Source organism: Vulpes lagopus, chromosome 2, assembly GCF_018345385.1.
Source record: "Vulpes lagopus strain Blue_001 chromosome 2, ASM1834538v1, whole genome shotgun sequence".
Classification (NCBI taxonomy): domain Eukaryota; kingdom Metazoa; phylum Chordata; class Mammalia; order Carnivora; family Canidae; genus Vulpes; species Vulpes lagopus.
In genome coordinates this window covers 141,180,985-141,207,338 of record NC_054825.1, presented here as the reverse complement: position 1 = coordinate 141,207,338, position 26,354 = coordinate 141,180,985, and the positions used below count along the sequence as shown (strand labels likewise).

The window sequence follows — 26,354 nt, the reverse complement described above, 5'->3', positions numbered from 1 at the left end:
ATAAAATGCAAAACTTAAAAGTAATACTTATTTAAGGCCTTACTTTCTTCAACTTTTTATTCTCATGGTACCTTTTGGTGCTTAATCCCCTCTAGACAAACCTGTCCCATCGGAAGTAGGCCGATGCCAAGTGGCTTTTTCCTCTAACACAATATCCGTACTACTTGGGTGTCCAATCCAAGAGTAAGTATTCCTAAACTGGCTGGTGGCTTATGATGGACTCTGGCTCAAAAGATACAGCCTGAAAATGGGTTAATGGTAGTTTATTTTTCAGTAGGTAACCAGGAATAAATAGATGGATATAGCTAACTCATGTTAACAATCTGTGGTCATACAAATCAAGTTGCCTTTGGTATTGGGGAAAAAAGAGGGACTGGAAGTGACTGCAGATAGCCTGAAGGTACACTGTGGAATAAAAGAATGTTTCATATCTTGATAGGGACGTATGTTAATGAATATGTATTTGTCAAAATTTATAAGACAGTATATGTATAATCTGTTGAACCTGAGTGGCATCTCAATAATTCATGGGCATGTTATAACAAGACACCCATGTAAATAAACTGCTGTTTTAATCAGTTTTTAAAACAATGCATCTGGCCTATTTGCCAAAAATAAGAAAGTGTGATTATTCTTATTTGCAACAGTGTAAGAATATTTTACCAGATGTATCTTGAGACCTACATCTTCTCCTTTTTTCTTTGCAATAGCACATACCTTAGGGTATATATTTAATAAAATGCTCACTTCTTAACTTTATATTACTGCCTATTCATTATTAAATCATCAATTTTTTATTTATTTGACAATGGTTTATCCAGTCAATAACCATTCATTATCCTCCTCGATATTTCATTGGAAACTTCTTTGAGGCTCTTTTCTTCCTAAGAGGAGGAAGATTTCGATCTTAGAAATTTTCATACTGAGAGATTTATGGAGACAGATCAGGCTACAAAATAATGTTTTAATTTAGAACACTGAGACTTTTTAAACCAGTCACTTCAAAGTAGACCCTTTTTTCTCGCTTCAAAGCAGTGTTAATAAGGGATGTATCGAAGCAAGTTGGGAGCAGTAATAGGCATGTTTTCAAATGGCATCTTTAATTCCTGCATATGACTTTCTTCAGCCATTGGAGGAATTATCACAATACTAAGTTATAACTCAATAGGCATTTGCATTGGAGATCTTAATGTAGACCTTTAAAAAAAATAATGAATAATCATTTTTCCTTTCCTCTTTGCATGTAGTAAATCACTAACTATATTTGGATGACTGGTCATGGTGGGGAAATAGTCACATGATATAATAATAAAAAATTTATATCATTGCAAGGCAAAAATAGCTTTTAAAACTGCTTTCTTATTCTATAACAATTGAAAATGAGGCTATATATTGTTCTCCAGAGTATTTGTGCATGACATCAGTCTTTAGGTTATTAGCAGCATATGTTATTAGCTGTTAAGATGGTGATACTGGGGTTGCCCAAATGTCAGAATAAGATTGGTTATATGAATGTAACTTTCTAACAAGTTGGGTCTAGTCTGACCTCTGGGGTTTTGTAAGTGTAAGTAGAAAAATAATGCCCCTTGGCATTTTTTAAATTTAGGTGAAACAATCTTTTAATTTGAATTGAACTACTGAGAGGAGGCCAGTAAACGTGAGGGCTAAGGTCACTGGAGGTATATGGCTCACCCTTGCCAGTGCTAAATAACCTATATATAAAATAGTATGAAACTGGGGGCACCTGAGTGGCTCAACTAGTTGAGCAACTGCCTTTGGCTCAGGTCATGATCTCAGGGTCCTGGGATCCTGCCTCTGTCAGGCTGCCTGCTCAGCAGAGGGTCTGCTTCTCCCTCTCTTTCCCTTCCTGTGTTCCGCTGCACACACTCTCTCAAATAAATAAATAAAATCTTTTTTAAAAATTAAAAAAAAATACTACCAGTTGCTCTAGTTTTCCTTCTTCTATAAAAACTCAGAAAGATGTGTTTACCCCAGTTTTAGTACTTTTTATACTGTACTGTAATTACCTATTTTTGTTTTTCTTTTCTCAGATTTTTACACTTTTACACTCACTGAGGTCAGTGTCAGCCTCTCATTTTAATCTAATGGCCCCAAATGCACGTCCTTTGCTGGCCTCCCTAAAGGACTATACATGAAATTATGAAGCATTCTAATTACTTCCCATTTAAACCATTACATATTACAATGTGTTGTTCAGAGCACCAGGAGCCTGGGGTGTCCTGACCTGTCTTGGGGTCCATGGAGGGGGGTGCTTTGGCAGTCTCTGTATCAAGCAACAGAAGCTCTGTGTTTATCTTCCTCACACGTGGAGTTTCCACGAGACATTTCAGATAAGAAGCATTTCTACTGATGGAACCTATTCAAGCGCACTCCAGTAAATAATGTAGTAAGAGTTCTTGAAGTTTGGGGGAACCATAACTTAATTCTCCAAAATTAGCATTTTTGCCCTTTGTATTAGTTTCCTATGGCCACCATAACAAATTACAACACTGGAGGCTAAAACAAATAAATTTCTTTTCTTACTGTCCTAGAGGCCAGCAATCCAAAATTAGTTTCATTGAGCTAAAGTCAAGGTGGAATGTGGCAGCAGGGCTCTTGCAGGGCAGGATCCATCCTTTTTTTTTTTTTTTTTAATGGAAAATTTCACAAATTTGCATGTCATCCTTGTGTAGGGGCCATGCTAATCTTGTCTGTATCGTTCCAATTTTAGCATATGTGCTACAAAGCCAGCACAGGGCAGGATCCATTCTTAGCCTCTTCCAGCTTCAGGGGCTCCATCATTTCTTGGCTTGTAGTCACAACACTCCAATTTCTGCCTCCGTGATCACACTGCATCTTCCTTTTCTGGGTCTATGTCACTCTGCCTTGCTCTTCCAAGAGCAACTGTGATTCTATAGAGGTCCACCTGTATAATCCAGAAAAATCCTCCCTTTTTAAAATCCTTAACTAAATCATACCTGCAAAATCCCCTTTGGTGTATACGGCAGCATTCACAAACTCCAGGAATTAGGATGAAGACATCTTTGGGGGCCATTGTTCAGCCTACAATATCCTCTAAAGCTAAGCAGAATATACTTATGCAGTGGGAAGGGTTCACTGATGGCAGCGATGGCAATGGTAAGAACAGATGTAGGGATATTTGTAACAATAAAAAAATGCAGACATAGTTGCAGTGATAGCAATAATATAAGTAATAATAGTAGGTTATTGAGTACTGAAAATATGCCACACCCCTTCCAAAAACCCTAAACATGTTTGTCACTTAATCTTCAAAACAGTCTTAGAAGATAGGTACTGCATTATTTTATCATTATCCTCATTGTCCAGATGAAAAGACAGGCTGAGGTCACTGAAGACCTTTCATAAAGTCATACTAAAGTACTAAAGCTGGGAAGAATGGGGATTTAAACAAAAACAAAAACAAAAAAAAAAAAAGAAAGGACTTTGAAATCCAAACAATCTATTTATTGCATCCTTCTGATACCAAAGGTGGCAAGAGTAGCAGATCTCCCAGGGTAATATGGACCCTATTATTACTAACTATGAAAAGTAAATTTGACAGCTTTGATATATTAAAATTAAAATTTTTTGAGAGAACAGAGAGAGAAAGAGACCACATGAGGGAGGGGGGAAGCAGAGGGAGAGGGACAGGTTCCAGGCTGAGTGGGGAGCCCAAGGTAGGACTCAATCTCATGACCCTGAGATCATGACCTGAGTTAAATTAAGAATTGGTCGCTTAGCAGATTGCAAACCAGGCGCCCCTAAAATAAACTTTTGAGGGATGCCTGGTGTCTCAGCCGTTGGGCATCTGCCTTCGGCCAAGGGCGTGATCCTGGAGTCCCGGCATCCAGTCCCGCATCATGCTCCCTGCATGAAGCCTGCTTCTCCTCTGTCTGTGTCTCTGTCTCTGTCTCTGTCTCTCATGAATAAATAAATAAAATCTTAAAAAAAAAATAAAGTTTTGAATGATAGATGATTCCATAAACAAAATTAAGCATAAGCAATAAACCATGGGGAAATATTTTCCTCAACTTAAAGATTTAATATTTTTTATGCACAAAGAACTATGAATTAAGAAGAGAAAATAACAAATAACCAATAACCATTTAAGACACCACACTGAGGGGTGCCTGGGTGGCTCAGCAGGTTAAGTGTCTGTCTTCGGCTCAGGGTCCTGGGATGGAGCAGGGAGCCTGCTTCTCCCTCTCCCTCTGCTCACCACTCCCCCTGCTTCTGCTGTCTCTAAATATCAAATAATTTTTTTTAAGTTTTTAAAAATCTTTAAATAAAGACAGACATTACCTTGATATCATCCAGCAGATCTCTAGAACATACTCATCTTGCATGACTGAAACCGCCCCTTGATTAGCAACCCCCTATTAACCCCTATTCCCAGCTCCTACTTTCTGTCACCGTGATTTTGGCTACTCTAGGTATCTCGCAGAAGTGGAATCCTACAGTATTAGTCTTCTTGTGTCTAGCTTATATCAGTTAGCATGATGTCCACATGGTTCATCCATATTGTAGCATGTGTCAGACTCTCCTTCCTTTTTAAGGTTTAATGATATTCTATTGCATGTGTGTACAAATATTGCTTATTCATTCATCTGTTAATGGATACTTAGGTTACTTCCACATTTTGTCTTATGAATGACTCTGCAGTGAACATGAGAGTAAAAATATCTCTTAGAGATCCTGATCTCAATTCATTTGGATATATACTCAGAAATGAGATTGTAGAAATTGTATACTTAAAAAAGCAATTGTTAAGAGGGTAGATCTCATGGTAATTACTCTTACCACAATAATAATAATAGTAATAATAATAATAATAATAAAAAATAGTGCTTTGAACACTTGCATCTATTGTTCCTCCGAACGTCTTATCAAAATTACTGAGAAAATACAAAAGGCAAATGAAACCAAGAATCTGGATAACAACGAAGAATGTATCTGTGAAAGATATGTCAAGAAATGAAAAGCATATGAGGCATTTTAACAGAGAGCATAGGGAATTTGTTATACAGGTGCTGGAAGGCAGAATGAGCTAAAGGGATTCTGAACTAATACAGTATTAGTAGCTGCAGGAAGCAGTTAAAAGTTCTAGGGCTCAGAACATAAAAAGGAAGAAGAGGTAGTTATCAAAACCTAGGAGATTGGAGAAGAAACAGCCTCTAGCTCCCACTTGATTGTTATTTGAAGATGAATATAATTCAGCTAAAGCTCCACTCACCCAGGGGGACATGGCTTCCTGCCACTGGTGCTTTTGAGGGAAGAGGGGGAGCTGTGGCTGGGAGTAACTAGGATAGGTGGGAGCTCCAGCCCATAGCTGCCCTAGGGAGAATGCCTGGAGCTGAAAACAAAAAGCAAGTTCTTTCCTCCTTTTGCTTTTTACTCTCCTTCCCTTGCTCCCCATCTACAGAATCTCATGAGAAGTCAGTAGACTATGAAATGTGGAAAATGTAGTTTCAGAGTCCCATTGCCAATATTTACATTTTAAAAAAAAATTATGAAGGGTGGCTTTGCAACTGTGAGAAAATAGGTAATCAGGACAGTGATGAAAGTAAACAGGGAATTTTGAGGAATTTCTGAAAGATGATGTGGTAGATTATTACAAAAATGGCGCAATCTTCCATTCTTTTTACCTACACCCCTTGCAATACTGACTCTGCTCTCTGCTACCGTTCTCATCAAGGAGAGATGAGTCATCCCAGCCCCTGAGGCCACGCTTGACCAACCAGCCCTACCTTAATTCTGAACCTTGTCTCAAATGCTAAAGAGAAAAAAAGAAAGCTATGCCCAGGAGTCATCTTACACTCTTCTTTACTTTGGCTCCTTGGTCTGCTGGTCAGCTCATGTCTATACAATCCAAAGGGAAGCCCGTCTGTGAATGCCCCGTCCATTGCACACAGCCTGAAACTAATCTTCCCTTTTGGGGAAACAAAACCAGAGTAAACTATTATAAATGAAGTCTATATCAATTGAGTATAATTATCAACCTAGTCTTTCCATCAGATCTATAAAACAAGAACTTCAGATAATCAAATATTTCCAGAATGTCATCAGATGGATGACAAGGAATAGGATGAACAAACAAAAAACTTGGCCTAGAGGAAAAATATAGAATTCAGTGAATAGAATAGACATTTACCATATAGTCTAATAAAAGGCTTTTATCTTCATAAAGCATACAAAATTTGTTACAAAAACAAGAAGAAATAATATCTGATATTAAAAATATAGTATTGAATAACATTTATTTGAAGGGTGGCTAAATAAATTATTGGTCTAAATATTAACCTGTAATCAGAAATAAAAGTTGACAAATCTATTTCTAAATTATGTTTAAAATTAAATATAAGAAAATACAAGAAATAAAAACACCTGGGCATTAGATTTTGAGGATTCAAGTTCTACCTAATAGGAATTCAGAGCTATTTAGCACAATGGCAGTAGGAAGGAAGAAACAAACAAAACTTGACAGAACAATACTTCCTGAGCTTTAATTTTTAAATGGAAGGCTTTGAAAAGGCCTATTGAAGGCAGAGCAAGAGAAATAAAGATTCATGCTAAGACACAACCATGTCCAATTCTAATATGGCAAGCATAAAGAATATTCTGAAAGCTCACAGACATGCAAGCATATACACACCTACACACACATACACACGGCAAAGTGATGAGATTCATCCTAATGTTATATCAATTCTAAGGGCTAGAAAACAGTGCTTTAAAAGTTCTGACCAAAAATGATTTTGAACAAGAAGTCCTATACACACATATGCTTGCATTAAGAAACAAAAATATTTTCTGACAATGAAGTGTTGAAATATTATTACTCATGGTCTAGTTCTGGAAAATAAAAGCACTTAATGACTATTTCAACAAATTGTTTTTTAAAAATATATTAAAAAGATACCCTGAGGTGGAAGAAATAATTGTCATATCTTTGAGGATGATAGTAATCAAAAAGATGAACAAGTATTGGTCAAGATGCAGAAAAATTGGAACCCTCATGCATTGCTAGTGGGAACATACAATGGTGCAGCTGCTTTGGAAAAAAATGTTGGGCAACTCCTCAAAAAGTTAAACACAGATATATTGTATGACTCAGCAATTCCAGTTCTATGTATATATCACCCTAAACTGAAAACTTGTTTTTACATAAAAACTTGTATGCAAATGATCACAGCAGCATTATTCATTATAGCCAGAAAGGAGAAACAACTGAAATGTCCAACAATTGATTTTGGATAGACAAAATGTGGTATGTCAATACAATGGCATATTAACCATAAATGTGAATAAAGTACTTATAGATGCTATAATATGATGAATCCTGAGAATATGGCAGTAAGTAAAAGAAGCCAGACAAAAAAGGCCACATATATGTACGATTCTTTCTATTAGAAATGTCCACAATAGAAAATTCACAGAATCATAGATCAAATTAGCTGATTACTGTGTAATTAGTGGATTAGTGGTTTCTAGGGGACAGATTATGATAGAAATGGGGAGTGACTGCTAATGAATGTAGGGCTTCTTTTAAGGGTGATGGAATGTTCTAGAATTAGATAGTGATTCTCACAATCTTGAGAATAAACTAAGAACTAGCTACCGATTGTACATTTTAAAAGCATGGTGCTTTGGTATGTGAACTGCATATATCAATTAAAAATTGGAAAAATTGGAAAAAGAAAAGTAATAATGGCAGCTGAATACCATCCATACATACTTGAAAAATATGAAAAGGTGCTTTGTGAACACTTTAATCTTTAAAGATTCAAACTTAAGTTGAAAACTTTGTTCCCATATCTTTTAATTATAAAATATTCAACTCTAAAGAATAGTTTTAAAAACATGGTTTAAAGAATGAACACTCCTATTTCCCTCATTTAGAGTTAACAATTAATATTTTATTTTAACTGCATCATTTGAAAGTAAGTTCCAGTGAGAAAAATTCACTGTAAAGTGATTTTTCAAACTTCACCTTATAAGCACTTTCTCCTATTTAACCACAATATCATTGTCACACCTAGAAAAAAAAATCAGCCATAACGATATAACATCCAAAGTCAAGTTCTATTTTCCCAAATTGTCCCTTAAATGATTTTTTATAAGAATTTTTGGTTTTTTTTTTTTTTTTCACCTATAAACAACAGCAATATATTCCTCACAGTTCAGGAGCTGGAAGCCTGAGTTCAGAAGGCCAGTGTGGTCAAATTCTGGCGAGAAATCTCTTCCGGGTTGCAGATTGCTATTAACAACTCTTTGTATTCTCACATGGCAGAGAGCAGAGAGAGCTAAATGTTTTGGTTTTCAAATCTAGAATCCAAATCAAGATTCACACAATGAATGCATTCAATCATTGTGTCCACTCAGTTCCTTTTAATTTATAGCCTCCTTCCTTATTCACTAATGTTGGCTTTTTAAAGAATCCAAGCTTGTTTTCTCATGGAATGTTTTGGACTTTGAATTTGTTTTATTGTTTCCTCTTAAAATGTTCCTCTACTCCTGCATTTTCTGTAAATTGAAAGTTAGATATAAAGACATAAGTAGATTCATATTAAACATTTCTGGCCAGAATACTTCCTAGTTCTATTGTGTATTTCACATGTGTCATATAGGGTTGTTCCATCACCAGTGATGATAACATTTTTCACTTGTTGGATGCCAGATCTCTCTACCATAAGGGAATGTGTTAGCATTTGTCATCATTAGGTTATTCATAGGCTGATACTTTGGCCCAGGGTAAATAGACTATTTCTCAATAATACTCCCAGCCAATAGTTTGACCAGAGGTTGATGAGCCTTATCTGAATCATTCTTTATTATTATTATTATTATTATTAGATTGGAAAGATGGCATATTTTCTTAATTTGGTATTTCCTTCTATATTTTTTAACTGGAATTCTTTAAAAAATTTTCCTTCTCATTCCAGGCCCCATATATCTTCTTTCTCTCTCTCTCTTTTTTTTAAATTTTTATTTATTTATGATAGTCACAGAGAGAGAGAGAGAGAGAGAGGCAGAGACATAGGCAGAGGGAGAAGCAGGCTCCATGCACCGGGAGCCCGACGTGGGATTCGATCCCAGGTCTCCAGGATCGTGCCCTGGGCCAAAGGCAGGCGCTAAACCGCTGCACCACCCAGGGATCCCCTCTCTCTTTGAATACTAATAAGGATTATGGATTTTTAAATATGTAGTATATTATGATCAATTATCATATTTTCGATGCTTAAACAGTTGCAAATTGGCCTGTGGTGCCCCATCATGCCAATGTCTGTGTCCTTTCAATATGGTTGCATTTGCTTTGGAGCACATCCTTGTTTTCTGGCACAAGTATTTTTGTGCTCAATTTGTATTATCCAGGCCCCAGATGTTAAAGGCCACACTTGAAAATATCACTAAAGTAAACAAAAAATATCCACAGATCTTAAAATACATGCAACATATTTTTTATGGTACTAAAAGCTTTTCTGAACAAAATAATTATAATTTTTGAGTGTTGACTCTTTTACTTTCCTTGATGGATCGTTAGCTAAATTCATTTTCATCCTATTGAGAAAATTTCTCTCAAATACTTCCTTCATCTCTGGCCCTCGGACCACAATCCTAGGTGGCCTCTTAATTGTGGGTGTAGTATGTCTAAATTTTGGCTGAACACAAATACATCAGTAGTATGTTTCAAATATTTTATATGACTAGCATAGAAGACATTTTCCATGTATCTAACAGTAATACACTTAAGTGTATGTATCAAATGGAAACAATTACCTGAAACAATACTTGTAAATTCACAGGAAGTGTTTTGATACTTCATATTCTCTTCTATTATGTTCTCTTTCATTTATAAAAAGTAATTTTACAATCAATTAATGATCGCTAATCCAGAGCTGAAAATAAACCCCAGATTAGAAGATATAGAGTAACGAAATTTCTCTAGCAAGAGATAGTAGCTAAGCCAGAATGGAAACTGAAGAGGGATCTGGAATCTGTGAATCAGAAGAGGTAAGGCTGGGAAAATACTGACAAGGAACACAGGTTACAGTGTATCCGATAGATGATAGATGATTGCTAGGTATCTATGTTCCTTTTTTCTTCTGGGTGTGCTTGAAATACCTTAGTTTATCTATATCCCAGTATTCAAGGTATTTTTGAATAAATGCTCATGATTTTTTATACTGTCAAAGGACGTTATGCTTATTTGACAATTACAAGCATTTCCTTCCAGAAAGACGAGAGCCATGACACAACAACCTCTAATGTTAAGTCGAATCACTTTTCATTTCTCAACAGGATTATGGAAACAGTCTCTAAGGAGTCTTCCCATTTATTTTTTTTCCCTCTAAATCCAGGTCAAGGGATCCCTGGGTGATGCAGCGGTTTGGCACCTGCCTTTGGCCCAGGGCACGATCTTGCAGACCCAGGATCGAATCCCACGTCGGGCTCCCGGTGCATGGAACCTGCTTCTCCCTCTGTCTCTGCCCCCACCCCCTCTCTCTCTGCGTGTGACTATCATAAATAAAAAAAAAAAAATCCAGGTCAAAATAATATTTACATTGTCACCATCCAATATGATGTCACTTCAAGTTCCTTAAAAACATCTCTAAAATTATTGGCAACCGCATGGAGGAGTATATTGATTTCTTATTGCGACTGTAGCAAGTGACTCCAAATTCAGTTACCTAAAACATCACAAATCTATTATTACACATTAGATTTTAGGGGATAATCTGTTCTTTTTCCTCTTCTAGCTTCTAGAGTTTACCTGTATTTCTTAGCTTATACCCCTTTCTGTTATGACTACATTAGGCCCATCTAGATAATCCAGGATATTTCTATCTCAAAATCCTTAAATTAATCACATCTGAAAAGTCCTTTTATGTCATGTAAGGTAAAATATTCACAGGTTCTAGGGATTAGGATGTGGATCTTCCAGGGGGACTTTACCTATCACAAGGAGTAAGTAGAAATGCTTTATCACGCCAAACAAATCATTGTTTCCTGTCTTCCCTAACTCATCTCCTACCACCTCCCAGAGCCGGTCAAGTCACTCCAGGATCAAGTCAGCACGAGAAACTACTGACTTTGTCAAATAACAACATTATTTTTCAGGTCCTTATATCTTTTAACATTCTGCTTTTTCTTTTGAATTCCTCTCCCACTTTTCCATCTGCTGAACTCCAACTCAGTTTTTCAAGACCTAGCACAAATGGTATCTCTTTGGAAAATGATATACTCCCACATGGAATTTTTCAGTCACAGGCAAATTGCTTTTTATCACACTGCTTTGTTTTAACTCTTTTTAAAAGGTTATAACATTGGACTGCAATGTTTGTTTCCCAGTCTTTCTTTCCAGATAGAATGTTAGATTCTCAAAAGACTGAGCTACTCATCCTTGTGTTCCGTGGTACCTCTGTCTGGTACAAAACAAAACAAAACAAAACAAAACAAAAACAAACCATTAAGAAGAAAAAGGTAAAAAAAAAAAAAGTTTAGTACATGCCAAGTTTAAAAAGCAATTATCTATGGTACTTCAAAGTGTCTGAGAGGAAAACCACTTGCCTAATTTCAGAAACACATGTGGCTATGCCTCACTAATCTTTGCAATTAGTATAATAAATCTGTGAAGTGTTCATTGCTAGAGGGTCCTGGGATTGCATAATGGTACAAAGGTAAATCTGCCAAACATGGAGCATAACTGAGAGGTACTGAATCCAAGGAACATAAGACCAAGATATATGGTCAGTGAGAGGAGATAGTACATAGTAGAAAAAGCAAGTGAGGGCAGCCCTTGTGGCTCAGCGGTTTGGCGCCGCCTGCAGCCCAGGGCTGGATCCCAAGGATCCGGATTGAGTCCGGTGTCGGGCTCCCTGCAAGGAGCCCGCTTCTCCCTCTGCCTGTGTCTCTGCCTCTCTGTCTCTCTCTGTCTCTCATGAATAAATAAATAAAAATCTTAAAGAAAAAAACAAGTGATGTGAGGAAATGTGGCAGGAAGTGGTAAGAATGAGAAAGATGAAAGAATGACAGTTGAAAATAATACACAGATTTAAAAAGTCAGTGAATCATTTGGTAATTTTTCTCAAAATACAAATAAAAAGTAACAAACCATAACATGGGGGGGCAGACCTAAGTGCCTCAGTTGGTTGAGCATCTGATCTTGATTTTGGCTGAGGTCATGATCTCAGGATCACATTCTCTCATCAGTGTGGAATCTGCTTGGGATTCTCTTGCTCTCCTCTGCCCCTCCTTAACTCACTTGGTCACTCTCTCCCTACAAAAAAAATAAAAATAAAAATAAATAACATGGGATGACTACACCATATCATACCATAGTTGCACTGCTGAGAACCAAAGACATGTTATAAAGCTAGAGAAAGCAACATATTACACACAGGGTGATCCTGATGTGAATTATGGCTAATTTATCATTGGACACAATGGAAGTCAGAAAGCAATGGAATAGCAACTTTAAAATGCTGAAAGACAAACATGTCCACCTAGAATTTTACAAAAGCAATACTTTTATCAGAAATGAAGGCAATATAAAGATATTCAGATGGATAAATTTAAGAGATTTGCTTTTTTAATGAACATGCCCACACACAGCAAAGTGCTAAAGAAAGTTCTGTGGACTGAAGGAATATAATACTAGACAGCAGATACTGGGTTGTTCTTATATTGTTCTGAAAGACCCAAGAGTCCTGGGCATGACAAATATATACATATATACAACACTATTAAAGATATTACTTTGTATATAACATGTTATTTATGTATATTTATCATATATGACCATTGTTGTTGATATTTTTAAAAAGATGTTTGCTGAAAGAGAAAGTAACATTATATGGAGCTTCTGAAATATGTGAACATAACACATATATTAATAGTGAAACAAAGGATAAGAGAGAAATTAATGAAATAAATAGAAACGGGAAATGAAGAATGTATATGACAGCAGAACAAATTAACTATAAAGAATGGGAGAATCACACTTTTTAAAATGCTAGGACAGGGGCACTGGGTGGCTCAGTCAGTTAGGCACCGACTCTTGGTTTTGGCCCAAGTCATGATCTCATGGGTTGTGAGGTCAAGCCCCATGTCAGGCTCCTTACTCAGTGGGAATCTACTTGAAGATTCTCTCTGTCTCTCCCCTCTACTCTTTTGTATGCATGTGTGTGTGTTTATTCTCTCCCCCAAGTAATAAATAAATCTATTTTTAAAAATGCTAGGACAGATCTAGTCATAGTTTGGCATATTCTTGCTACTGACAACATGTGTCTTTTTGGCTGTGAGCTGTCAGATAGAGCCATGCCATCATAGCAAGATGGTCTCCACATGGTTAGTAAGAAGTAGCACAGGCAAATGGAATGACAGGGGCCTGTGTTTGAGACCCAACTCTGATTATTGTTGTGTCCCTGAATAAACACTTCACTGCTACCATTTCTGCAAAACAGGCCTAACTTGAATGTTATTCTGAGGATTAGGAATCATATCTGTAAGTGCCCAGAGCAGTGCTTGGAACATAGTAGGGGGATTTGGAATGTACATAGTTAATACTAAAAGGAAAAATGACATCGAAGAAAGATGACTTCTGTTTCTTTCAGTGAAGTCACATCTAAAGCTAGTGGGGCTGACAAAGTTAGTTTGAAGCATCAATTCACATTTCTCTTTTGTGACTTAGCATTAGCCCAATCAGATGCCTTTAGAACAGCTCTGGTTACGGCATAGCCTGCATCAGAGCCAGTAGGAGCCAGATCCAGTCACAGATGTTTCAATCCAAAAGGGCAACAATCCAAAAGGGCAACACAGGGCAAGGCCTGCCAAGTCCACTCTCTGGTCACTCAAATGGGGAAAAGGGAAAAGAGAAATTCACAACTGAAGGACCCAGGTGCCACTTTGTGTGTGTGTGTGTACTGACGGGGGCAGTCTAAAAAGCCACCTGAGTCCTTAGATGTCCCTGCACTCAACGCTGTGGCTTGAGTAGCCACATTTCTAGGACAAACGCTGATGAAAGAGGAAGACCAGGGGAGACCATGTGCCTTGGAATAATCGATTACAAAATTCAGTGCCAAGTGAGGAATGTGCAGCTGTTCAGGAATTGTTTTGTTCCCTAAAAATAAAGCTTGAGTTTACAAAAACTCAAATTTATATTTACCTGTAGATCACTTATCTTTTCATAAACTAGATGAGAGTCAAATCAAAACCTTGATTACTCAGAGGTATGACTTTTACTTTTAGAGTGTTTCATTCAAATTTTAAATAGGTAAAACAGTAAAGTAATAGACAAATGCCACACTTCATATAAAAAAAAATAAGCAAAAACCCTACCATAAGGAACCTAACCAAAGCCTATATATTATTTTGCCTAACCTTCTGGTTTTTCAAAGCCCACTTATAATGACAATTTGAATTAATATCTTACTTTTAAAAATGTTCATTACATCAAGTTCTTCTTTGAAAATCAATATTATCCAGGCTGCCAACCATGATGTGTAAACCCCAAATGGCTAATATTTCTCTGTTTATCTGCCTTTCTTTTTTTCCATTTACTTCAATAGAACTTTCAGGCAGATCATATTCTTTTGAATGGAATAAAACTCAGAAATTTTGAAATCAGGGCAGTGGTTATTATTTTGCATTTGTCTACACTTCCAGTCTCCAAATAGTTGCTTTTAAGATGCATCAAGTTATTTACAAAAGTATTATTTGTCATCTCCTCATCATTGGATTCAATTATAATATATGTATGCTTGAAGACTTTATATGAATTGGTGAAAAATGCTTTTAGTTTTCCCTTCACCAAATACTCATTGTGCAACTCTGAGCTTTCAGAGAATATGCTACTATGTCAGAATTTTATGCAAACATCATCATATTGCACATTTTAGCAAATTTTACATTCTATCTTTTGGCAACTGCAATCTTACTTAAATATTGTGTCTGTGAAATATCTACATGTCCTCATCCGGGCAGGGTCAGAAATGGATGTTCAGCTGAAACATTCTGAGCCAAAGCATCTTATCTTACTAACCAACCTATTTTCTCAAAGTTACTTAAGCATCTGAAGAAGTCATTTGACTCTTCCGGGTAAATGGAGCCACTTCTCTAAAAACAGACTTTAGGGAAAGATAGTTTACATAAGTTGCTTGGAGATTTTAAATGCTTATTATTTTATTCTAACATTTTTTGAAGGTACATATGTCTAAATAATAGATCAAGAAGTGTTAAAATAATTTAAACCATTAAAAACAAGAAGAGACCCTTTCACTCACATTAAAGACAAGGGATTCCAATACCCAACCTTTCCTTCCTTCCACTAAACAGTATAGAACTCCTCCTTCTGCCATGTATTAGTTCAGTACACAACATAATTTGCTTAATCCAATATTCCTTTCCCTAAGTAAAACTGACACCAATTTTGCAGATACTCACCTTGAGGATTAAAGGGAAAATTTCACTTTATTCTTGGGTCTTTCAAGTAGTACATAGAGCTAAGTCAATACAAGGCACATTCTAAGAGAATACCATTGTAAAGTGATTTGATTGCAAATGTACCATCCTACTGGGAAAAAGAGCAACAAGACCTGAGACCAGAAATACAACATTCCCTCTCTTCAGTTTCCTGGTAAAATCTCTTATTTTTGGCTTGCTTCATTAGTCCGGTTGTTTTGTTTTGTTTTGTTTTTTCCTAATTTTGCATTTCTTCTTTCCAGTGCTAAATCCTAATGATACTTCACTTCCACTGAAGTGTAAGGAGCCTGCACAGAAGTTATTGCAACTCTTTCCCAATGCAATGTCTAACATTTCCTCTTTGCTCACATCTTGGACCAAAGCTCTGTTGGTATCTTTGGTGAAAAAGCATGAATCTTCAAGATTGTTTCTTATAAAATCAATTACAGAGCTTCCATTTAATCTCACAAAGCTTTTATAGGATTTTGTTACATAAATGATAATTTTTTTAGAATGTTGCTCAAGGCTATGACTTCCCATGTAAATTAAGATGGAGAACTGAGTAATTACTAAAATATTTTGTATGGGTTATTCGGCAGTGAGTCAATAATTATTTTGAGTATTTTGGTTCTGAATATAATAACACCTCCTTCTACTTTACTTTACAACAGATATCTGAGGTCTGCAACTATGGCTAATTGAGGAAAATGATCAGAATATTCCACAACTCAGTTAAGTATGTTAGGTTGGGGTTTTAATATCCTAGGTATGAAAATGGATCATTCAGTCAAGTTGGATGTGTGCTAATCCTCTTGTTTATCTTTAAAAAAAAATCACAGTGCAAAATCTCAGCCCAAGGCACATGGGTAATCTGAAAATCACTGCACCAGAGATTAAAACGTTTAGTTTATTTTTTATTTTATTGATAAGATCTTAACAAACTGGATAACTTGCTTTAAGTCTCCTCATTATTCTAGAATTCAGTTACTTAAAAAAAAAGAATTCAGTTACTTCATTTCTAAAGCAGAGATAAATGAAACATTATGATGAGGCACCTCATAGATAGAAAAGATTCTAGATGTAAAATATCATTTGTAAGTAGAGCCCACAATTGTGAGGGAAGATGCAGGGAGATTATTTCCTGCCCAGCTCAACTTGCCAAGACACTAATACATCACACTGCATTCTTCTTGTATGCTATAATTTAAATATGCCATCTAACTGATCATCCAAAACAGTTCATCATAGAAGTTTCACTCTTACTATGTTCACATAAGGATACCAATTTAAACTAATATAGACACATTTGTTTAGTGAGTGAGTGTTGGAATTGAAATTTGAAGCCTTGTCTGTCTTATATCAGGTTTCCTTTTTATGCTTGCTTGCTTGCTTTCCATTCTTTCTTTTTTACCTGAGTAGATAAGTGAAGTCATCTTCAAAGTTAATAATCTTTAAACTGGCCAAATTGTGACAATAAGACTCAAAGACAAACGAAACAAAAGACAATTGAACAGATAAGGGTAGAGCACCTCAGTCTCTTTCAAAATGGAAAATCTCTAGAGTCAGGAAAATATATTCAGAGTAGTGGGAGAAAATTTTGCCAATGGTGTCATACCAAAAAAAACCCAAATTCTAGTGTTTAAAAAATGATGGAGAATGGCAAGATGAAAAAAGAAAGTTGACAAATAATTCCATTTTTAGAAAAGGAGATTTAAATTTAGTCCCTTGTCCAGTTATACCTCAAAATTTTAGAGATTCTTTTTGCGTGTGTCATTTAAATAGGAGGTGGTTAAGTCATGGCCAATTGCTTTTATTACCATTATAATGAGAATAATTTATATCAAGGACTTCTTATGGAAATATTTTGAACAAATCAATAACAACAATAATAAAATGATTTATAATTAGAATAACTGTATTCAAAAAGAATTAATTTAAAGCTGTGATATCAAATGAGAGAGATATTTTTCCCCCACAGGCACATTCTCTATCCTCTTTATAAGACATTACAATCAGTGACAATGAGTCACTGACTCATTCACTGAAAAGTTACAGTTTTCAAACTTAAAGACACTGTGTTACCACTGGGATTTTTTTTTTTAAGATCTTAATTATTTATTCATGAGAGACAAAAGAGAGAGGCAGAGACATAGGCAGAGGGAGAAGCAGGCTCCCTGCGGGGAACCTGATGTGGGACTCGATCCCAGGAACCCAGGATCATGACCTGAGCCAAAGGCAGATGCTCAACCACTGAGCCACCCAGGTGCCCGTGTTTTAGAATATTTGAAAGACTGCTGAATAAAACAAGGATTAGAATCAATCTGTGAAACTTTTAGAAGGTCGGACCAATGGGTGGACATTAAAACAAAGTGGATTTGGGATGTGTGGGTGGCTCAGCAGATGAGCTTCTGCCTTTGGCTCAGGGCGTGATCCCAGGGTCCCAGGATAGAGTCCTGCACCGGACTCCCTGCGGGGAGCCTGCTTCTCCCTCTGCCTATGTCTCTGCCTCTCTCTCTGTGTCTCTCGTGAATAAAAGAATAAATCTTTAAAAAAAAAGAACAAACTGTATTTTTAAAAAGATTTTATTTATTTATTCACGAGAGACGCACACAGAGAGAGGCAGAGCTATTGGCAGAGGGAGAGGCAGGCTCCATGCAAGGAGGCTCATGCAGGACTCCATCCTGGGACTTCAGGATCATGCCTGAGCCAAAGGCAGACGCTCAACCATTGAGCCACTCAGGCATCCCAAAGTGGATTTTATATTATTTATAAGAATGAACTTTTTACAAAAGTAAATAAGAGGGGGGAAAAAAACAAATACAGGAAAAGAACAAAGGCTGGACCATGTTAAAAAACAATGAACTGGCAGCCACTCCTTTGCTGCCCCACCAGGGCCAGCAGCCACCTGAACATGAGTCTAGGGCCTGGGGCTCACTCTACTACCATCATCTGTATCCAGTCATCAGCCCCTCTAGTTATTCTATTTGTCTGGACTTCACAAGTTACTAATTTAGTGGTTGCTGGGTGGCCTAGTTTTTGTAAATACAGTGTTGGTGTTTTTCCATGTTCTTGTTGGAATTTATTATTTACAAAACTTCTTTTTGTATTGAGAGAAAAATAGTTAAAAGATTCTGCACCAGGAAAAGGGATCTGAAACATAAGCTTGGGGGCCCCTCTTCTCCTAGTGAGATCTTGAACTACTCTTTCTTTTGACTTCCCTTCCCCTCACTTTCATTTTGCAACAGATCCTATGTCCTAAAAGTCTGACTCCTACCCTCCTCTCTCCACCCTTCCCCACCCACACATACACATTATTTGCAGTGTGACTCCACAACCCTTAACTGATTTGTGCAAAGTCTTGGAAAAACTAGGAACACTTTATCGTTTTTTCCCAACCTCCTAAGTCAAGACCACACCGAACACTTAAACTGCTGTATTCAGAGGGATCAAATCTAGCTTAATCTTTAATCCTAAAATAGAGGGAACCAATAAGTGAAATTTCTATGCAGAAAGTGGGGTCAGGAGACCAAGAAAGGGAAGAGGAATGCATATCCAAGTCACCCAGGAACTTTTATGCCAGTGCAAGAAATTCACATCGAAGTGGCCACAAGACTGTGTGACAGGAGACAGATAATATAATTCCATGGTAAACTCCTAAGTTTACAGGGAGGAAGAGAGGGTAGGAAAACATGTACCTGTCTATACTTTCTCTGGTCCTATCCCTTCAGTCCTGAATGCAGGAGACTGATCCCTTGGCCTTTGATGACCCCATCAAATGGTGGTTGATTTTACTGTGATGATACTTCCTTCATCATTTGCCATCATTTTGTAACACATGCTGCACATGCTGACTTTTTTTCCCCTTCTGTTCTCTTTTCCCTGGGAAAATACAATAAATAAATAAAGACCTATTAGTACTGGAAGAAAAACAAAAACAAAACCATGAAGTGAATCAAGAAGACATTGTTGAAGACCAACAGAAAGAGTTTTTTTATTGAGTCAGAAGATATACTAAATCCCCCAAAGCATCCATTCATCAACCACAAAGATTCTAGGATTCTCAGTATGTAGGCTTGGACCTGAGTAGTACGTAGAAAATGATTCAGGTCACATTTTCATGGCTGCACTAGATGTTAAAATTCTCTGTGCCTATGTTGATAATACATCTTAAGAACTGTACCCCCTATCAGCACTATACTTTATTCTTGGTCATACCTTATCATGCCATAAGAGAATAACTGTCTGAACATTCTTACCATATGAAGAGATCTTTACAAATGACTTTACCTAAGCAGAATTTCCTGTCTGATTAGGCATTTTAGTTTCACAATGAATTGTGTGTGAGAGTACACATGTAAGCAAATGCTTCAGTCCTTCTAAAGTACATAGGAGTTATGGAGATTGCATTTCTGGACTTCTCTTCCTCCCCTGTTCCCTCTCTATCTTCTCTACCTTCTTGGCTAATGATAGAACTGAATTCAATAAGTTGTGTTTGGGGCATGATACCCTCGGCCAAGAAATCTACTTAAGTCATAGCCTGATGTAATTTGTTATATTCATTGTAATGATACCCCCTCGATAGCATCAGTAATTATGTTATAAAAGACTATCTTCATAATGATATAGAAGATAAATTTCTCTCAGGCATCAGTCTTCACAACACAGTTGCACTTCATGTTCAGTAATATTTAGTAATACTTTCTAAATGTATGGATTATATGAATGTTTGATTCAGATTTCTCCCTTCTCACGAACTATCAAAACTCAGAGCCAAGTTGGCTATCCACTAGTCATAGCTTCCATTTGAAACATTCCTTTATCCTCCCTTTATCTTACTCTTCTCTGGCCCTTAACTTTCGATTTGCTAATATTTTCACCTTTCGAAAACAAACAAAAAAATTCTGTTAGATGTGGTTTTATTATCACAAATATTCTTCTGAACAAGTAGGTAATAAATAAGTAACTCATCAAATGAACATGTGATTCTCGATTGTCTAATACTAAGGAAACTTTACACAAACCTGATATAAAAATCTAAAGGAATTATTAAAAAGTAGTGGTTGTTTTAGTTTTGTTTCTCAGATCATCTTTGAGTAGGATCAGACAACTATTTTATGCTCGCTTTTTTCATCATGGTCACTTTGTCTCATGACCTACCTTTCCCCTCCTTCAATACTGGCAAATTTCTGACTGGGAGGGAAATGATGCTTCTGTCAGATTAAGATTGTAGAGCTGTGTTTCCCCAGAGTAGTCTCCATGTGTATCAGGACATGTTATTACGCAAACTATATTCTCAAAAGAAGAAAGAGAAAGTCTTTTAAAAGAAAGTCTTTTAAACCCAGTCCCTCCATCCTGAAAACTCTAGTCTCAGCAAATTCATGTGCAGAATTCAGAAGTCCTCTTAACTCCAAAACCTGTGTAATGAACTTCATGACCCCTACTCTATCACAAGCCATGCATGTCTACAACTCAGGAACAGGAAAATGGTGGAAATCATGCTGTTCTCAGTGCTACTCTCCTAATCAATCAAAGGAAGCCAAGGAAGTTTTTTTCTAGAGTTGAAAACAGACAGAAGGCTATTACTTTTATAAAGAAGCTGAATTGTTATGACTTCTTTATAAACTATTTATTCAGCATGACTAATTCCTGATTGGAAATAACTATGGAAAAGCAATTGCTTATTTTGGATGCAAAGAGGATAGAGCCACTAGGTTATATTTTGTCCATTTCTTTTGCTTTCAGGTAAGTAGTTATTTGCTTACTTAACAAAGCTACTGTAACTAGGATGAAACATGTTTCCCCTTTAGGGCATTATACTTTTCTCTAAAGAAATATCAAAGAAATTTAAATGTGGTCTCAATTAAATGCACTGGCCCAGATTCCAAGACTGAGCTGAATTTCTCAAATCATAGTTCAATGCTTCAATCTCCCTGTGACACTTATTGTTCTGTAAAGGAATGGGCTAAGAAAAACCTCTACACCAGTGGACTTCACGGATGTCATAGTAGCTCCTGAATGATCATCATCAGGGAAAACAGTCTGAGATACAGAAGAAATTTGACTTAAACTTCTTCAGGGTGTACAGGTCAGAGGATTCTGCACAAGTCCTTTTAAGAGAAAAAAGTCCCAAACAAAGCGATAATAATAAAACCCTCATGTGACAATGATGGCTGGCAATTTTCACCCAGTAAATACTGTAAAGTTGAAACCCCAAGTGATCGGCAAAATCTTCCTGTTTTTGATTCAAGCAGTAGCCTTCAATAAACATCCCCTTGGTACATCAAACCACTGGTTACTATTCTTAATTAGTGTTGTTTAGGTTTTGTAACTTTAATTCACTGTGGTCATTATGCTTTGGCTTCTCCCCTAACATTGCCACTTTTCTCGGCCACAAACGCCAATGCAGCTTCCCTCATTATTCTAGACTGTGTTATTTAATGTCAGCTTAAAAATGGAAGCACACACGGAAAGAAATGTTCCTGCTGTGTCTACCTTGGTTCCATAGCCTTACAGGATTGATTCGTATGGAAATACAAACCATAGGAATAACATTTCAGGGAGAGAAAGATGCAGAAAAATCTTTATTGATGAGGAGAGGGTTTAGGCCATTGCATTCTCATCCATCCTATTGCAAATGAAATTTACAATTTAAAAACCAAGCTCTATAAATTCCACCATGATGATGGGTAGGCAGATTCTGGCTGCCCCTCTGGGTGGAGCAGGTATTTGAATTTCTGAATTGTTTTCTACCCACAGAGATAGCACCATAGTGTTTTACTTAATTGTTTCTCAAAATATCAGCTGCCTGAAGGTAACACTTCTACATATTATGATAAATTATGGAGGATACCATATGTGGTTAGACTGGCAATGTCTTAATGAGCAAATATAAACAGTAGGTATGTTAATAATTTTCTGTCATTTACAGGGAAAAGAATCATCAGTAGTAGCAAAGTTTCTTTTTCTGTGCTTCTACATAACAGTTAATATAAATTTGGGGGCCTTTGCCTAAGGTGCTTTTTTCTGCAGTGCAGGATAGTTTGTGATTGTACAATTTGGTTGCAATTTCTCTTTAAAATTGACTGAAACACAGCTATTACCATTAAGGAAGGCTATTAAAAGGCAGACATTTCTAGAAAGAAAACTGAGGGATTAATAGGGAAAAAGGTAAAAATTATTTGTATAGGTATATCTTGCACTGTAATTGAGAACACAGGTATGCACTTGATCTTTTCAAAAATGCACATTACTTTGTATAGTTACCTGCTTGAATTGTAAATATCTTTTCATTCTGTAGAAAACCTCTTAGCAAAACAGTAAATCATGCTAGAGGTGAACATGTCACTTTCTCACCTCGGTTTGTCATTTTGAATATTTGTCATCAGTGAGGCTACAGTTTTCCTTATAGTACTCACACTTAGAAAATTCTGTGTTTTAATGTTGTTTCTCAATTGAATTATTTTTCCTCTGAAATGAAATCTTTTTAAAAAAATCACTCAAGTATAGTCATTAGATACCCATTGTGATGTAAGAGTTCCTTTTTTCAGAAAACAATACATGCAACTCAACTCAAACCTTCTTTTTTCCCCTTTTTCAAAACATCTTAGAAACTGAGCATAAGAGAAAAAAAAAAGGAGCCTCAGGACCAATGGGTGACAATTGGGGTTTATTATTTCCCTAAAGGTCTACCTCATTTTCCCAGTCAAGTAATATAAGCAAACTTAATTGTTTTACCTCACACCTTACAAAATTTAGCATATTACTTTCTCCCTAGGTGTGTAAGCTAATCTACCATGTTAAGAGGAGCACTTAAAAAGGCAAAACAAACTTTCCAAAATCAAGAGAACACACCTTACCTTGTTAGAGCAAAAGAAAACAACTTTATTCAATGTTGGATTGATTAATTAGACAAGAATAAGATTGCAGTTTAATTAATTTAGGATATCTGCCTTCTATCTGACATGGTAATATTTCTTGACATATGGAAATTAGAGATTCTTTAATTTCTTCTCTAGGAGGAAAAAAACAAAACAAAAAATGTGTATTTAGTGAGTAATTTTAAGTTGGAGGATAGCTTATACTCAACTGCACTTGAGAAAATATAATGAACACCTGAGTATAAACACCTATGAGGGACAAACCCTGTTCTGAATTTCTATAGGTGTAGAAGAAAAAATATTGAGAAATGTAACAAAAAAAACAAAACAACAAAAACCAAAAAAAAAAAATGCTAAATCACATTTAACAGGCTCTGAGTCAGTATTTTCCAGTTGAAGTTTCTGTGATGGAATGTTTACCTGTCGTGTCCAATGCTAGGTCATTGGCCACATGTACCTATAGAGCCACTGAAGTATAATTAGTACAATTGAAAAACTGAATTTTAATGTTCTGTATTGTACTGTATTGTATTGCCTTTATATATAAAGAGTCACATGTGCCACAGTGGACAATGAAGTTCTAAGTATTTCAGGAATAGACAATAATTTTCATGGAGGGAAGATCGGGGTAAACATTCCAGAAGAATTTTTTTTTTTTCTCGCAAGCACAAAATGAGACCAAGGAGAGAAATAGCCAATGTGAACAGAGCAAACATTACACAAAGGAAAGTTTCAGAAGAAGAGGAAATGAATAAAATCAGTGAAAGTGTCCTTTAAAAAAAAACAAAAGATTTTATTTATTTATTTATTTATTTATTTATTTATTTATTTATTTATGAGAGAGAGAGAACATAAGCAGGGGGAAGGGCAGAGGGAGAAGCAGGCCCCCTGCTGAGCAGGAAACCTGATGCAGACCTGATCCTGGGACTCCAGGATCATGACCTGAGCCAAAGACAAATACTTAACCCACTGAGCCCTTCAGGCTCCCCAAAAGGGTCCTTTTCAAGTCCTTTTCAAGTACAACTTGACCAAAGATTTTTCAAACAGATGTTCATTCCCAAATAAAAGTTCGAACAGTTTCATCAAAATTCCAAGATCCCATCACAAGCATGTTCTGACTTGACATGGTTGGTAAGTTACGTAGATCAGTCTATGTCTTACTTAGTTACTTAGTTACTATTAAAGAATATGTTAAACTTACATAGTATTCAAATTCTAATATTTTTAAAATACATATATCTGTAGTTGAAAAAAAAAAGAACCATTAAATACAAAACACTTTCTAGGGGTCTGAATAAACCAAGGGGTAGGTTAACAATTGAAGTGTTTGGTTTTTAAAATATTAGACAATGGATGGTCTAATAGAAATCAGTAACTTGTTTTCAAAATTCCTTAACTCAAGAGTATTTATTTGTTGAAATACAGTCTGTTCTATTATCTTTAATGCAACAGAGCTATGCAAACAGAATTGTCAAACAACATTAAACTGAAAAAACATCATACCAATAGACTCAGTGTTATAGCCAGCATACAAAGTTCATTTTGTAAAATTATTCAAAATATTAAGCATAAAAGGAAGAAATGACTGAAAAGCATGGTATCATTAAAATGTTCTTTGTGTTATGTTTCATACCAATATATACAGTAAATTATTTCATTTTATTTTGTCCTCTTTATTCATAATAAAAATGACTTAATTGGTCTAATTTGTTTTTTATAATGTTTCTTAAAAAGCATAAAAGTCAGGGTTCAGTTATTTCTTATAGCAAATAATTCATCTGTGAGATTATTTATGTTGTCCTTTTTAATTCAAATGGACATTACATCTCATGAGCTTTGCTTGATAGTTTGCCAATGTTTCAGTGTATTCTGTAGTCAAATAAGCTAAGGAAATAATTCCCCACAGCATATAAAGCCTGAGGCATAGTTATGAGATTTTTGGCTTCATGTTGGTCACTACAGACGAACACTGGAAAAACTTAGGTATAGAGTTGTGTTAGTATTTGGATGCTTGACTTCCAAATTGTTAAATACCAAATCAGGCATATAGTTGCAATACACTTGCATAATGCATGCAGATAAATGAATAGAGATATCAAACCAAGGAATTAATTAACATTACATTATTTTTTAATATATATGTATTTAGGGGATGTAGTCAACAGGACATTCTTACTTAGAATGAAGAATAAAATCTGTAATTGTAATAAATCTAGACCTAGAGAAAAGCTAAGATTTACTGAATGTTAGCTGGAACTTATTTTTTTATTTAAAATAAAAACATAATTTTGCATTTATTATTTTTCAGTCACTATGCCAGCACTAGGGATACTGAGATGAGACTTCACAAACACCATCACCTTGGTCAGTCATTCTCAATGTACAGTTCCCAGATCAATGGCATCAGCATCACCTAAGAAATTGTTTTTAAAAATGAGTATTTTTAAACAACACCTAGATGACTGAATCAGAAACCCTCAGGATAGTACACAGTAAACTGTGTTATGAACCTTGTACATGATCTTGATGCATGAGGACCACTGCCCTAGATGATCATTCTACTCTCTTAGTTGAGGAAAATTTAGGAGGTGATTTAAAAGTCTGGCTTAGGGATCCCTGGGTGGCGCAGCGGTTTGGCGCCTGCCTTTGGCCCAGGGCGCGATCCTGGAGACCCGGGATCGAATCCCATGTCAGGCTCCCGATGCATGGAGCCTGCTTCTCCCTCTGCCTGTGTCTCTGCCTCTCTCTCTCTCTCTCTCTCTGTGTGTGACTATCATAAATAAATAAAAATTAAAAAAAAAATAAAAGTCTGGCTTAAAACCAACATTTGCTAGACACCAGTCTCCACTGCATCATAATTCTGCTTGAAGCTCTCTCATGGATACATCTGTTTGTCTACCCAGCATTCACTGGCTTGTGTTGAGTCTTATCAGAAGAGGTTTTTTTTAAAGGGTCCATTTTATTTTTTTATTTTTTTAAATTTATTCATGAGACACA

At 36.1% G+C, this 26,354-nt stretch overlaps 1 non-coding gene across 1 annotated transcript; it reads right to left on the bottom strand.

Moving 5' to 3' along the window:
- Positions 1-2,648: 2,648 nt before the first annotated feature.
- Positions 2,649-2,754, bottom strand: LOC121485901. The gene has a single exon (XR_005986407.1). It is a non-coding gene; the product is annotated as a U6 spliceosomal RNA (small nuclear RNA).
- Between the last annotated feature and the right edge of the window lie 23,600 nt (positions 2,755-26,354).